Consider the following 13,438-nt stretch of genomic DNA (forward strand, 5'->3'; position numbering starts at 1 on the left):
TACGTTGTTTCCAAAAAGCTTTTCTAAAATCTAATGGGATGGCGAAAGCGTACATTAGGATTAGGACAGTAATCTAAATCAACAGAGCGAAAGTTTGAGACGAGGATTTTTAATCAATTGAATTAGTAAAGATTTTTAATTAAATTATGCAAAAGCCAATGGACCTTCGGATCACCTTAAGTTAAACGAAATACATACTGATATCTGTCTTTTATTATATTATTCATTTCTCACAATCACTTTCCCTTAAGAACAATCGAAATATTAGTAGCCCTAGCTTTACATAGTAACCTTAGATAACGGTAGATCGATTCATAGTCCCTGTGGATTCGATATCTTTTAAAACTACACGACACGACTGTGCACTTGCAGTCATCAGATTAATAAACACGTAAAGTCGCGATCAAGTTTTTGGCGCCGTTGCTGGGGACTATTTAAGTCGATATCGTAACTCACTGTTACACCGTAGAGACTAGGACAATTCTTCCCTTTCTTTCTGAACGATTGTATGCCAAATACTCGTTCACAAGGAGGAGATTTAATACAACGAATTAACGAGATCGAACGTTTCATTAACGTCAAACGTCGAGCTCGCAATCTTCCCGAAGTAGCACCAATTCCTATTAATCAGGAATTGACTTTTACTGATCAAATCAATCAAATTATCCCGAAGTTAGAGATGGCTGCTATTCGTCCTCTTAGAGACTATGCCGCTCCTTCGCGCGCTGAACCGCCTTCAAGTATCCAACCACCTGCGATTGAGGCAAACAATTTCGAACTGAAACCTTCGTTGGTCCAAGCTGTTCAACAGAATCAATTCTCTGGAAGCCCTGTAGACGACCCCAATCTCCATTTATCCGTGTTCGTGCAATACGCCGACACTGTCAAAGCTAACAACGTTAGTCCCGAAGCTATTCGATTACGTCTCTTTCCTTTCTCCTTGAGAGACAGAGCTAGAGCGTGGCTTCAATCCCTGCCTTCTAATTCCATAACTACATGGGACGAATTGAAGAGAGTATTCTTAGCGAGATACTTTCCGCCTAGCAAAACTGCTATGCTTAGAGGTCAAATCAACGGATTTACCCAGAAAGATAACGAATCACTCTTCGAAGCTTGGGAACGTTACAAGGACATGCTTAGAATATGCCCTCATCATGGACTCGGACCATGGCTGATCGTCCATACTTTCTATGGTGGTCTCTTATATAACACTAAAATGACTATAGATGCCGCTGCTGGCGGAGCATTAATGGACAAACCCCATGATGAAGCATACAAACTCATAGAGAACATGGCACAAAATCATTACCAATGGGGTGGAGAACGAGCTGCTCTAGAGAAAACCCAAACCAAAGGAGGAATGTACGAAGTAAGTGGTATAGACCGCGTTAACGCTAAAGTAGACGCTTTAACTCAAAAGATCGAGAACTTAACCATCACTCCTTCAGCCACCGCTGCCGCTGTAACACCTAACTGCGAGATTTGTGGATTGACTGGACATGTAGTTGCCGAATGTCAACTCTTGACTGGAGTCCCATCTGATCAAGTAAACTATGCTCAAGGAAACCCTTATTCTAACACGTACAACCCTGGATGGAAAAACCACCCGAACGTTTCTTTTAAGAACAACAATGCGTTGTACGCACCTGGACAAGCACTTGCTGTACCACCTGGCTACCAAAAAGCGCCTGTAGCTGCTCAAAACACCCCTAGGAAGTCGAATCTAGAAATCATGATGGAGAACTTCATAGCTTCCCAACAACAAACCAATAAGGACTTCCTAAATCAAAACATCCACAATAGCGAGCAACTAAAACAACTATCGAACAAAGTAGATGCCTTAGCTACGCATAACAAAATGCTAGAAACTCAAATCTCACAAGTAGCTCAACAACAAGCACCTACTGCTGCCCCTGCTGGCACGTTTCCTGCTCAACCACAACCCAATCCTAAAGGACATGCGAACGCAATAACACTACGAAGTGGAACGAATTACGATGGACCTATTGATCCTAGAACTCAAAACATACCCATGTCACAACAAGAGCCAAAGGAAACCCAAAAGACATCAACTGATGATCAAACCGCCAAGGATAATGAGAGCAATAACGAAGTGGAACCTGAAAAAGAGAAACCCTATGTTCCACCACCGCCTTATAAGCCACCAATTCCTTACCCTCAGAGATTAGCTAAATCAAAAACCGAAGCGCAATTTAAAAGCTTTGTAGAACTTCTGAAACAATTAAACATAACCATACCGTTCACAGAAGCCATAACTGAAATGCCTTCGTACGCTAAATTCCTAAAAGAAATCTTATCAAACAAAAAGAAACTCGAGGATAACGAAACCGTAACACTTACCGCCGAATGTAGCGCTATCATCCAAAATAACATGCCTCCAAAACTGAAAGACCCTGGTAGTTTCTCTATACCCTGCGTAATAGGTAAAACCATTATAGAGAAGGCCTTGTGCGATTTAGGAGCTAGTGTTAGTTTGATGCCTCTTTCAACCTGTAAGAAACTCAATCTAGGTGAGCTTAAAGCAACGAGAATGTCTCTTCAACTAGCTGACCGTTCAGTAAAATACCCTGTAGGAATGTTAGAGAATATCCCTGTTCGTGTAGGTCAATTCTACATCCCAACTGACTTCATCATTATGGATATCCAAGAAGATTCTAACATCCCGATCATATTAGGGAGACCATTTTTAGCAACCGCTGGTGCAATTATAGATGTAAAGCGAGGAAAGCTTACTTTCGAAGTAGGAGAAGAGAAAATAGAATTTATCCTTTCCCAATTCCTAAAAGCACCTTCTATAATTGACACATGCTGTTCTGCTGACATAATCGACGAGTGTGTCAAAGAAATAAAATCTGAACCAAATAATGAAACTGAGATCCTAAGAATTCCTATGCCGCCAATTCTTGAAGATGACAACTGGCGTGAGGAATATCAAGATGACCACCTGAGTGAATGCTTAGCTTTAACTCCCGATCCTATACCTGGACCTAAGAAACCTGCTATAGAGCTGAAAACACTTCCTACCGATCTTAGATATGAATTTCTAGACGAAGAACTAAACCGACCAGTTATAGTGAACGCCAACTTAGGACGAACCGAGACTGAAAAATTACTTAATGTCCTAAGAAAATACCCGACCGCTTTAGGATATAACATATCAGATCTGAAAGGTATAAGCCCTTCTCTGTGTATGCACCGCATTATGCTCGAAGACGATAGTAAAACCTCTAGAGAACATCAAAGGCGAATAAATCCTATTATGAGCGATGTGGTTAAAAAGGAAATCCAAAAACTGCTAGAAGCCGAAATAATATACCCTATATCCGATAGTAAATGGGTTAGCCCCGTTCACGTCGTACCAAAGAAAGGAGGAGTTACTGTAATCACTAACGCTAAAGGCGAATCTGTAGCGCAACGTACCCAAACTGGATGGAGAATGTGCATTGACTATAGGAAGCTAAACAAAGCTACCCGAAAAGACCATTTCCCTTTACCTTTCATAGATCAAATGCTCGAACGCCTAGCTAAACACTCGCATTTCTGTTATCTGGATGGATACTCCGGATTTTTCCAAATTCCTATCCACCCTGACAACCAAGAGAAGACCACGTTTACCTATCCTTATGGTACATTCGCTTATAGATGAATGCCTTTTGGACTATGCAATGCACCCGCGACCTTCCAAAGATGCATGATGGCAATATTTGCCGACTTCTTAGATGGAATAATGGAGGTCTTTATGGACGACTTCTCTGTCTATGGAGGAAGTTTCGAAACATGTTTAGAGAACCTTGAACTGGTACTTAAACGATGCGTAAGCGTTAACCTAGTCCTTAATTGGGAAAAATGCCATTTCATGGTTCGGCAAGGAATTGTACTTGGACACATCGTATCTGATAGAGGGATCGAAGTTGATAAAGCTAAAATTGAAATTATCGAAAACCTTCAATCTCCCAAAACCGTTAGAGAAATAAGAAGTTTTCTAGGACACGCTGGTCTTTACCGACGTTTCATTAAGGATTTCTCTAAAATTACAAAAGCGTTAACCGAATTACTTATGAAAGACGCCGAATTTATTTTCACCGATAAATGCACTGAAGCATTCCATACGCTTAAACGAGCATTAATCTCTGCGCCAATTATGCAACCTCCCGACTGGAATGAACCTTTCGAAATAATGTGTGACGCAAGTGATTATGCTGTAGGAGCCGTGCTAGGGCAAAGAAAGGATAAGAAACTACATGTCATATACTATGCGAGTAGAACCCTAGACGAAGCTCAAATGAATTATGCCACGACAGAAAAAGAGTTATTAGCTGTCGTATTTGCATTAGACAAGTTCCGTTCTTACCTGGTAGGAGCCAAAATAATCATATACACTGACCACGCCGCCATTAGGTACCTCCTAACCAAAAAGGACGCCAAACCAAGACTTTTGAGATGGATCTTGTTACTACAAGAGTTCGACCTGGAAATTAAAGATAAAAAGGGCACTGAAAATGTCGTAGCAGATCACCTCTCTCGATTAGAAAATCTGAAACCCGAAGAAGTACCTATTGACGATGATTTCCCTTATGAAAGACTCATCGCCCAATTAGAAGCAAATGAATTCGAACCATACCATCCGAACGCTGAAACCAACAACTTAGCTGAAATAGCTTTAGCCCGCTCTGACACACCTTGGTATGCAGATTTCGTAAACTACCTAGCTGCTGGTGTGCTTCCTCCTGATCTAAGTTACCAACAGAAGAAGAAATTCTTGCATGACCTAAAACATTACTATTGGGACGACCCACTCCTGTTCAAAAGAGGCCCCGATGGAATCTTTAGACGTTGTGTACCCGAGGAAGAGATAAGAAGCATAATAACACACTGCCATTCAGCACCGTGTGGAGGACACCATAGCACATCTAGAACCTGCGCCAAAATCCTTCAATCTGGACTTTTCTGGCCCAACCTGTGGAAAGACGTTTATTTTGCTGTAATAAACTGTGATAGATTCCAACGAACCGGAAACATTTCGAGACGTGATGAAATGCCTCAAAAAGGCATTCTAGAAGTAGAAATATTTGACGTATGGGGAATAGACTTTATGGGACCGTTTCCGTCGTCGTTTGGAAATCAATATATACTCGTAGCTGTCGATTACGTTTCAAAATGGATAGAAGCTATTGCTTCTCCTACAAAAGATACACGAGTAGTTATCAAACTTTTCAAAAACGTCATCTTTCCTAGGTTTGGTGTGCCAAGATTGGTAATTAGCGATGGTGGTTCTCATTTCATTTCAAGAATACTTGAGAAACTCCTTCGAAAATATGGAGTAAATCATCAAATAGCTACACCATACCATCCACAAACAAGCGGACAAGTAGAAGTATCTAACCGCGAAATAAAACAAATATTGGAGAAAACTGTCGCTATATCTAGAAAAGATTGGTCAACCAAGCTGAATGAAGCTTTATGGGCTTATAGAACAGCTTTCAAAACTCCAATAGGAACTACCCCATTCAAACTCGTTTATGGAAAATCATGCCACCTACCGGTAGAGTTAGAACATAAAGCCTATTGGGCCATTAAGAACTTAAACCTAAACTACACTGCCGCTGGTGAGAAACGACTTCTAGACATAAACGAATTAGAAGAACTTAGACAAGACGCTTATGAAAACGCCAAAATCTATAAAGAGAGAACGAAAAAATGGCACGACAAGCGTATATCTAGGAAAAATTTAGCATAGGCGATAAAGTACTTTTATTTAATTCTAGACTAAAATTATTTCCTAGTAAATTACGATCTAGATGGTCTGGCCCTTTCGAAATAACTAACATATTTCCGAGTGGAGCGATAGAAATCAAAGGAGAAACCGTCAAACCTTTTGTCGTAAATGGGCAACGTCTTAAGTATTACCATCATCTCGAACACGATGAAAACATCGAAGTTTTTAAACTTGACAAACTGCCCGCTCTTTCGAAAAAATAGTTTTCTATTTTTAAAATCGTCGAGCTTACGACATAAAACAAAGCGCTTGGTGGGAGACAACCCACATTTATTTATTCTTTTATTTTATTTTTATTTTTTAACTTTTATTTTTCATTTAAATAATCTATTCTAATTTTAATCATTTTTTCTACTTTTTTCATACATCTCATAATAATTATTATAATTATAACTGCTATCTTAATTCGAGATTCGAGAAAATATTTCCTTTTTATAATTGTAATTATTATTATAACTTGTTACTTAATTTTATTTCATTTACTTTATTTTATTTTATTTAATTTTTAAAATAAACACTAGCCTAGTTCTAACTTAATCTTAATATTTTCAACTTCTAGGTTTTTCATTTAACTACTAACTACGATGCAAGAAGTTGATAATATGGAAGTTGTGTTCCGTGGTAGAGGACAAGAAGCAAGATTTAATAAGCTGGCTGAAAGACACATGGATTTGACTTGCTATCCTCACCAACCAACTATGGTGAAACTTGGTATCGAAGAGAGCATCCTACACCTGCTAAACCAAATTGGTTGGACTGGTTCTCACCTGTTCCGCAAATTTAGTACCTACCGGAAGCTCACTCTGGAATTCTTGAGCTCCCTGACCTATCTTCCAAACTGTGGACAAGGACTGAGAAAAGGAGTTATTCTCTTTAGACTCTTTGGTATGGAATTTAATTTCTGCATCCGAGATTTTGCTGAAATGCTAGAGCTACCTCATGGATCAGATGCATACACCAAAGTACCTGAAGACAATCTTGCTTACTGGGAGTTGGAACGGTATTGGGGCAAGATCACTGGAAACGATAACCCTGAAGAGAATGAATTTCAATCTGAGAACATCCATAACCCCGCCTTCAGATACTTCCATAAGACCCTTGCTCACTATATTTTTGGAAAACCTGATAACATCACTGAAGTCTCTAGAGAAGAGTTGTTCATCATGTTTTGTACCTCTCAGAATCGCCCGGTCAATGCCATCGCATTCATGCTAACAAACTTCGAGCGCATCACGCAAGACGAAGTTTCACCTATTAGGATCGGCGGATTCGTCACTATGATTGCTAATGTTATAGGAATGAGAGTACCTTTGCTTAGATTGACACCTCTTGGCTCCCACAATTCTATGGACATTCACTTCTGCTTTAACCGAGGTATCATCGGTAACCTTGGACCTGATCAGTTTGATTTACTCATTGATAACAAAGTATTGGATCAGTTCACTTTACCGAGTCCTAGGACGAGTGTGCACAACCCTGCCAACTGGCTTTTCTATGATCATATTCCTGAGAGAGAACCCTCACCTGAAACCCCTCAAGCCTATGAACATTTTGATGAGGAAATGCATGTATCAGAATCTGAGCCTGACACTCCTCCTGGATACTATGAACCTAATCCTGAAGATGAACCCATTCCGGATTATGAACCTCTTTCTGTAGATGAACCTATATCTGAGTATGAGCCTGAAACTCGTTCTGAAGATTCTGTTGATGATTACACTGTTGATATGACTGATGTCGAGCTCGAGCAACAACAACCCGCTACATCCACCGCATCGGTGAATCAAAGAACGCCTAACCTGAACACACACGAGAAAGCCATCACTGCACTACAACAAGATGTCCAACATGTGCGCAACGAGCTACACACTTTGCAAATGAAGTTCTTCGATTTTATCGACACCGTAAATGCTCAGTTCGACGAAGTTTTCAAACACATTCAGTCTAATGAGCATAACAATAAACGTGGCTAGATGTTACCGTTTAGATTATTAGATTTTATTTCTAGTTTTAGCAACTTTTATTCATAAGTTTAGATTTTCATTTTTCTGCATTTTACATTCTGCTTATGTCAACACTCAGTACCGGTTTAATTTTAAATGCAATATTCTTTTGATTACTGCTACTGTGTTATATTACACTGCTATTGACTGCTATATATTTGCCTGTTTATCACTTTTTGCTGTTAATAGTATTAAAAAGACACTGCTCTGAACTGATGGACAATTTATGGTATCTATCAGCACTGTCTGGTCCCTTGCATGCGTGAACCACTTGCCTACAACAGGAGACGCACGTCTCCATCTGTGTGGGACCAGCAGGAATCATTCAGAGGACAGGAGACGCCCGTCTCCATGCTTTGTCCCCTAGCAGACTGACTGCCTGAGACGCGCGTCTCCCAAGGGCAGCAGTCTGCATTGTTGACCACGCAGAAATACCACCATAACTCCCATTTTGAATTTTGAATTTGAATTTCAAAATTCATCTTTCAATCTTCCTCATTCTTCCCCTTATTTATTCCATTTAAACACCATAAACCTCATTCATCCTCCATCATTCACCTCTTTAACTCTATTCATTTCCCAATTCTCTACTCCATTCAAACTTCAAACACCACCATTAGTCCATTTTAATTCTCCATTAACCACACCATTTTCAAACCTCACTATAAAACCACACCACCACCATTCTTCTTCTTCACAACCTTCATACCATTCTCTATTCTTCCACACTCCATTTTCTTTTTTTTTATTTTCATACTCACCATGCCTCCACGTTCATTCATCCGTAGCGAGCGTCCCGAGGGACGGGTTCGGTACAATGATGCTCAACAAACAAAATATGTCGCCTTCTACGAACGTTCGGTTGTTCCCACAAAATTTGTGAACACCGAGTGTCTAGAAACTCTGGGTCTCATTGATGGTGTGACCCGTTTACTCACTAAATCTAGCCTACACCATCTTTGTACCGAACCCGTCCCTACTTATGAGCCGCTCGTCTTAGAATTTTTGAGTTCTTTCAACTACGACACCCCCTCTAATCAACCACTCTCAACCGGTAGCATCCAATTTCGGATGTTTAACCGTGAATATTCTCTAGATCAAGATGTCGTAGCTTCATATTTGCATTTTAATCATGCACCAAATGCTCACCGCTCAATCTTTCAAGAACTCAATGGTCGATCCTGGGAGGAACTCGCTTTTGAATTTTGGTTCAATCTCACTGGCGAAATTCCTACCGGTTGGAGAGCTCTCCATGCCTCTCACATTCAAAACCCCGCTATACGTTATTTTCAACGTGTTTTGGGGCATACTATTTTTGCGAGATCTAACAACCACAAGGTAAACCAAAATGAACTATTTTTCCTTTACTGTGCACTCAACAATATCCGTTTCAATGCCGCACCGTTTATGTTCCAACACATCCAAGGCTTAGTCAACGCCCCCGCTACAAACCCATTCTTGCTTGGCGGAATTATTACTTCCTTGGCCTGTGCTTTAGGTCTTGGTGACGAGCTCCTCTCACTCTCGCATCTCATGAAGCCTGCTCAGTCACTCGATCTCACCTACTGCCGTGACTCCCACTTGGTTTCACCCCGCCATGATGGTCGATACACTTTGGTCGTCAACAAAGTTCTTATTCCTTATGTCATCCTTCCATGCCCTGAAAGAATCAACATCCGTTATGTTCAGCGTTGGAGGCTCATTGAAGACAATCCTCAAGATAACCAACCTGAACATCCTAATGAACCCGTGGATGCAAATGAAGAAGAACTCAACCAAGGGCAAGCTGATGTCAACCAACCTCCTCAAAACAACCCTCCGCCTATCACTCTTGAAGCTATGTGTGCTGCAATTCAACGACAAGATCAACTCGTTCAAGCTATGCAGACAAACCAAACTGAAACAATAAGGCTCATCCGAGAGATGCAACAGGAGCACCGTGACTATGCTATTAGGAACGAAAGTCAATACACTGAAATTGCTACATATTTGCATGATCTTGACATTCGTGTGAATGACTCTCCTCCTGATAGACGTCGCCGTGTTCGTACAAGAGGCGCAAGCAGTTCTCGCAACCGCAACACTGAGGAGTAGTTCTCATGCATTGAGGACTCTGCATCATTTAAGTCTGGGGGAGTCGTATTATTTCTATTTCCTTTAGTTTTATTTTCCCTTCAGTTTATTTCCCTTCCTTGTAATGTTTTTCTAATTCAATAAAGAATATTTATGGAATTTAAGTCTTATATGTATAATTCCGTAGTTATTACACTTTCTTCCATTTTCTTGAGCCATAACAAAAATTTTGCTCTTATACGATAAACGCAAACCCCACACGTTTGAGAAATACGAAGCTACTCAAACACTCAACGCATAGAAATTGATTCAAGTCAATAACCTTATTGTCCCAACACTCTAAAACCCCCAAGTATGCGTAACCGATTTGAATACCCGTTATACCAAAACCATCGACTTTAATTTTTGAAGTAACCCTTAGTAGTTTATTCTAGCAGTCGGCACCGTCTTAGATACAAACTACGCAGAGAGTCGATGAATATAAGTGTATGATCCTCATAATAATAATTATGTGCTTAACCATAATAAGAAATGTGCCTACTAAGTAAGGTGATCCTCACAAGATCATTTAACCTAACGGTCGCAAATCTCAAATACAAAGAATTTAAAAACTCATTGTTGATTGGTTCAGAAGTCATCTGGTACTGAACTTGGTAGGAAGGACTATTGTCCGATTCCCCACAATCTACAAGTGAATGCTAAGGAGTATACCACATATTGTGCCAGAACTCCATGAGAAGGATCATAGTCACTAACCGACTACTCTGCTATGTGCGTGTCGAGATAATGGGCTTAATGTGATTGCGCACGAATGAAAAGGGTAAAACATGATGACGAGTCAAAAGGTCGAGCTATAATGGCATGATTCGGACTGGTATGCATACTGGGAGTTGTCTAGTGTCGCTACTATAAGTTTATTATTTGAATCTGCAACATTATTTCCAAACAAAAACACAATGTAGCTGAGTATGACCGAACGATGTGGTGGAAGCGTGTTTCATTTCGCTGTCCTCCCATTTCTATCTTGTTATTTTGCTTGAGGACAAGCAAAGGTTCAAGTCTGGGGGAATTTGATAACACGATTTTATATCGTATATTTAGCTTAAAATCCATAGATATTTATAGCATTTTCCGTTTATTATGTTAATTTATTATGATATTACGCGAGTATTTGCTTTGTTTCAGGTTTTACACTCTAATTACGACTATTTGCGAAAAGGAAAGAAAATGGAGCTTAAATGACCAATATTCATGCCTAAAAGATGAAAAAAGGAATGTTGAAGTGAAAAAGGGGTGCAATTAGGACCCAAAAGGCCCAAAAGAGACAGTCCAGCCCACCATGGAACCAAAGGCGCGTGGCCCAAACCTTCCCAGCAAGTGGAGACGCACGTCTCCAACGTTCTTCTGCCACGTCACCAAGAGGAGACGCCCGTCTCCAATTGCTCCTAGATTTTCTCCACTTGAGACGCACGTCTTAAGTCCTGCACCCAGTCCTCCTGAAGAATCGGAGACGCACGTCTCCACACCCAGTCTGCAAAGTCTCCTCTTTTCACGCAACGTCACAGCAAAACCTCTCCTATAAATAGAACCTGCTACCTCACTTCCAAAGAGTCCGATTTCCTGCCAACGAAGTGCTGCCGAAATTGTACCGCGAACCGTATTTCTTTATTCTGCTTTCATTCAAACACTTATTTTCTCACAACGATTTCTACACTGGAAACCGTTGTGAACTTTTTATAGATCTAGCCTTACGTTAGATTTATCGCTTTTATTTCCTTGTTTATTTTTTTCTGTCCGTTTAAATTCCGAAGAACGATCCAGCCAACCTGTGGTGGAAGTTCAGTACTCGAAGATCCAATTACCATTTATTTAATTCAGGTTTTTTATTTACCGCCTTTATTTATATTTATTTGCATGATATATTGTATGCCATTTACTATGCCTATTATTATGAACCGAACCGATTTATGCATGTTTAACCATATTAATATGTCTGGCTAAATCATTAAGATATCGGTATGTAAAGTAAGTTAACCGTAGGGATCCGAAATAAATTGGCTTAATTATGTTTTATTAACTATCACTTGTTTTTGGTCTGTGTGTCTAATTTAATTAGTAAGTCTTAAAACCAATAGAGCGAAAGTTTGAGGGGTTAAGACGGTTAAAGGTTAAAATCAATAGAGCGAAAGTTTGAGATCTTTAACTGGATAGTAGACATAGGACATTAGTTTTAAGGATGGCGAAAGCGTATTAAAACTAATTAGAACTTATTTATTTTCAAAAATTGTTTTTACACCCGAGCGGGATGGCGAAAGCGTACGTTAGGGATATTAGCATGTTCCGAGTCAACAGAGCGAAAGTTTGAGATTAGGAGATTTAAATAGATAACAACTTCATAAAACGGGCATTTTATTAATTACGTTGTTTCCAAAAAGCTTTTCTAAAATCCAATGGGATGGCGAAAGCGTACATTAGGATTAGGACAGTAATCTAAATCAACAGAGCGAAAGTTTGAGACGAGGATTTTTAATCAATTGAATTAGTAAAGATTTTTAATTAAATTATGCAAAAGCCAATGGACCTTCGGATCACCTTAAGTTAAACGAAATACATACTGATATCTGTCTTTTATTATATTATTCATTTCTCACAATCACTTTCCCTTAAGAACAATCGAAATATTAGTAGCCCTAGCTTTACATAGTAACCTTAGATAACGGTAGATCGATTCATAGTCCCTGTGGATTCGATATCTTTTAAAACTACACGACACGACTGTGCACTTGCAGTCATCAGATTAATAAACACGTAAAGTCGCGATCAGCAGTCCTACCCATAGAGGTTGAGATCCCATCAATGAGAGTCTTGATGGAGGCAAAATTAACAGAAGCCGAGTGGTGTCAAAGCAGATTCGATGAATTGAACTTAATTGAAGAAAAGCGCATGACAACTTTATGCCACGGTCAGCTATATCAACAAAGAATGAAGAAAGCTCTCGACCAAAAGGTTCGACCTGGCACAATCAAAGAAGGCGACCTTGTACTCAAAAAGATTCAATCTTTTCTCACAGACTCGAGAGGGAAATGGACTCCCAATTATGACGGCCCATACGTGGTCAAGAGAGCTTTCTCAGGAGGAGCCTTAGTACTCACGACTATGGATGGAGAAGAATTCACCTGTCCTATGAACGTCGACGCAGTCAAGAAATACTTCGCCTAAATAATTAAAAGAACAGCTCGCTAAGTTGAAAACTCGCAAAGAGCGGCTTAGGCAAAAAAGAGCGTCTCGGTGAATCGAAAACCTGAAAGGGCGATTCAGGCAAAAGTTAGAGACATAAATATATATATATATATATAATCAATCCCGGTAGACTTAAAACCCGAAAGGGGTAGTTTACGCAAAAGTTAGGGATAAATGGAAAGTAACTGTGTTCAGGACAAACTTGATCATTCGAAAATCCATAGCGGAGTATTCATCATCAGTAGGTCATCTTCTACGAAGCACGAATACAGCGCAACTTGGAGTGGAAGGGAAAGATAACGGTCGTCACGTTTCATCGTAGCCC

The 13,438-nt window shown here is 39.9% G+C and overlaps 1 non-coding gene across 1 annotated transcript; it reads right to left on the bottom strand.

Moving 5' to 3' along the window:
* Positions 1-1,054: 1,054 nt before the first annotated feature.
* LOC131630015 (small nucleolar RNA R71) lies at positions 1,055-1,161 on the bottom strand. Its single transcript, XR_009292185.1, has one exon. It is a non-coding gene; the product is annotated as a small nucleolar RNA R71 (small nucleolar RNA).
* Positions 1,162-13,438: the final 12,277 nt, after the last annotated feature.

The sequence above is a fragment of the Vicia villosa genome, unplaced genomic scaffold, assembly GCF_029867415.1.
Source record: "Vicia villosa cultivar HV-30 ecotype Madison, WI unplaced genomic scaffold, Vvil1.0 ctg.000634F_1_1, whole genome shotgun sequence".
Lineage (NCBI taxonomy): Eukaryota > Viridiplantae > Streptophyta > Magnoliopsida > Fabales > Fabaceae > Vicia > Vicia villosa.